The following is a 3,325-nucleotide window of genomic DNA, read 5'->3' as shown; positions in this document are numbered from 1 at the left end:
ATTTATATGTAAAGAATTATTTATTTGACCGAATAAAAAGCGCCACCTTTCTCAAAATTGTCCTTTACTTTTGATTCTATTATTATTGAAATATATATTGGGATATAAGCAAGGATGCTCTTATTCATTCGTATAATCCAGGTTGATCGCATCAATTATCCTCGACACATTACACTTAATGGAATAATAATTTAGGTATATTTCACGTTCCCAAGTTGTCACATCTAGTCATTAAAAATACATAATAATGATAAAACGAAGAAATTGTCCAATTTAATCGAGCTTATATTTGAATGCATGTTATGTTAAAATTTGATTTAATTACATGCATGAATTTATCGGGCTGCAAAATTTTGAACATGTACAATCAAATGTTAATGTTAACTAAAAAGTAAAATTTTAGATATATTAGTGTTAACCGAAAATCACACATGCGCGCACACAGGCGCACACACGCGCATACATGTATATATTTATATATATTTATATATTTATGTTTCATTCGTTTCATTTGATTTTGAATTTAAAATTTCATGAAAATTTAGAAATTAATTGACGATATTACAGACAATGTGCAATATTTTATGAGAAAGACAATAGAATAATACTAAAAGGCAAGAAAAATGTTTTTTTTTTTTTTTAAGTTCGTACAATTCATGTACAAGGAGCATGACAGTAGCAAATATACCGCTACCGCAAATAAAATCCAACTTAATAAAGAACCGAGACTGCTAGAAAAACACGATTCATTACGTGAAAAAGAGATTGATTAGTGCTCGTGTTTCAATAATCTGATCAATTAAAAAATGACAAAGCCTCTCCATCAGACTAACAAGTACATGCGCGCTCCTGAGGATTTGTACCGACTTTGCTTCTCCCAGCGGTATTCTCCCTTTTTTTATTTCCTTGACTCTAATAAGCTTAAGGGATTAGATCGATGCTGTCGTGTGTACTCTTTATCTCTCTCTTTCTCTCTCTCTCTCTCTCTCTCTCTCACTCTCTCTCTCATTGTTTTTTCAGTTCTCTTATTATTCTATAGAAACGCCTGCTAAGAATTGCGTTGCGGTGCGCTGCTACGTTGGCGCGCGGTAACAAGTTCGGAAAAATTGGAAAAAAGTTGTAGTACCGAGGCGTGAGCTCGAGTATACCCAGCCGATTGACCATTTTAATTGCAATTTTCACGCGAACTGATGCAGAATATACGATTGGCCGATGAAATGTGTTGGGTCGCGTGGATGGCCGCGTTGGGATGAGGGGGTAGGGGGTCGCGTGGGCGTACACAACCCCTCAAAGGACTTTCATGTATCAGAGAGGTGCACGAGCCGCGTACGTTGCGTATGCCCGAATGAGTGATATATTGATTTTCAGCAAAATTGCAAAACAGCAATGTACACACGTTGTAAGCGTCAAGTGAATAATTAAATTGGCTGTGCAGTCGTGGATCTAATTTAGTTTTTGAATAAATACAATTTTTAATTGCCAAGGCTCCGCACGTGACTTGTTTTCCTGCACTAGCATATAATGTTCCCATAATTTTATTTGCATAATTAAGTGAAATTGTTCGGGTGGCTATTTCATTTGCACATAAATTATGCCTCGAATTGGTGAAAAATTGCAATGTTAATGTAAAAGAGAATAATTATTAATCATAGCTAAGGTGTTTTAGTATTAATTAATTAATAATGAAAATATTTTATATATCGAGGCATACAATTAGTTTGATAGTTTGACATCGCAGAATTACGTTTTAAGGACAATGTTGACAAACATTTATCAATTACTTGTGCTTAAAAGCACATTGATAATGCATGGCATTCAATATTTGCCCTTAATATAAGGAGTCATTAGAAAATTAATTGCAGAATTCGGCTTCCTTCCCCTTCGAATCATTTACGCGACATAGAAAGAAATATTCAGCATTGAATTCACGCAGTTTAATAAATAGGACAATGTTAATAAGGGTAAAGTATAAATTATACTCCTAGCACAGGCATTTTATATAATCTTAAAGAATATTCAAATGTAGCTGATAGCATACACAAACAGAGAGCTTAAACACATAAGTAAAATTGCAATTTTCACCTCTGTGCACGTGAAAAATCATCCTTATAAGGCCGATAACTGTCAAGACGAGGGCTTTGAGAGAAACGATAGATTAGGGCTACGGAAATGATAGGTGAATCGATGATTCCACTGATACACAATGGATAGAATCTGAAAACACGGCGGCAAGTTTATTTGACATTTGAACCGCGCGAAACGTCAAGCTTTTGTTTCCCAGCTTAATCGATGCGTCGTCGCATGCGAGTCAGTGGCGGCGACGGCAGCGGTTTTATCGCTGTCACGCACATAATTAATTTAATTTAGTTTAATACGTCGTCCCGGATGACGGCGGCAGCCGACGATTGCCGCGTCGATTGTTTGCACGGAAACGACGCCATTAGCCGGCGGACCTGTTATACTTTGTGCCCGCGACTTCCCCTCCCTTCGAGACATTTGCCGTGGCGCTTTTTGCTCATCGCGTGCTTTTGCTTTTTTTAAACAGCTGCTTTGGCCCCGATTAGCTTTGGCTGCCTTGATCGGCGAGCGTGTATCGCGAGCTCGTGCACCCCCTGCTTTTTCCCGACGAAGGTCGAATGCAAACGCCCATTATTACGGCTTCGAAAAAACAAAATCACAATAATCCATGAATTTTCGGTGATATTACATTGTTTTTCGATCGAGCAAATTATGCAAAATGACCCGAATTCCTAGATTCAATTTGTTTCACTCCTATTTATTGCGATGTAACATTCACTAACCATATGATAAGTTTATCACGTGTTTGTTCCTGGATTCTTTACATTATAATCTTACGCTATGGTTCTTATTCTATATTGATAATTAATTTTATGTTTGAATATAAAATTCTCGTTTATTAATTAATAAGCTAATCGTCAATAAATCACCAACTACTAATAAAATACACACACGTGCGCGCGCGCGCACATACACGCACGTACACACACACTCACACGTGCACACGCACACACACACATACACACACACATGCACACACACTCATTATACTTTTTCGTTAGGTTGAAAATTATCATTTAATAAATATTTATCGTAAAACATATTTTATGGTTAATTATATATATATATATATATATATATATATGAAAACAAATACATGAAGATTCGGTGGTAAATAAGGAAAAATTTATAATTTAACAAAGAGCTAATTATCATTGAATTAAGATTGAAATTCAGCATTTATTCTGTACAGTCCACCAGGTTTGTCAGTTTAATAAAGCTTTATGAAATTTCAATTGGACCCGAC

The sequence above is a fragment of the Ceratosolen solmsi genome, unplaced genomic scaffold (genome assembly GCF_000503995.2).
Source record: "Ceratosolen solmsi marchali unplaced genomic scaffold, CerSol_1.0 scaffold43, whole genome shotgun sequence".
Lineage (NCBI taxonomy): Eukaryota > Metazoa > Arthropoda > Insecta > Hymenoptera > Agaonidae > Ceratosolen > Ceratosolen solmsi.
Note: the sequence above shows the minus strand (reverse complement) of the source record.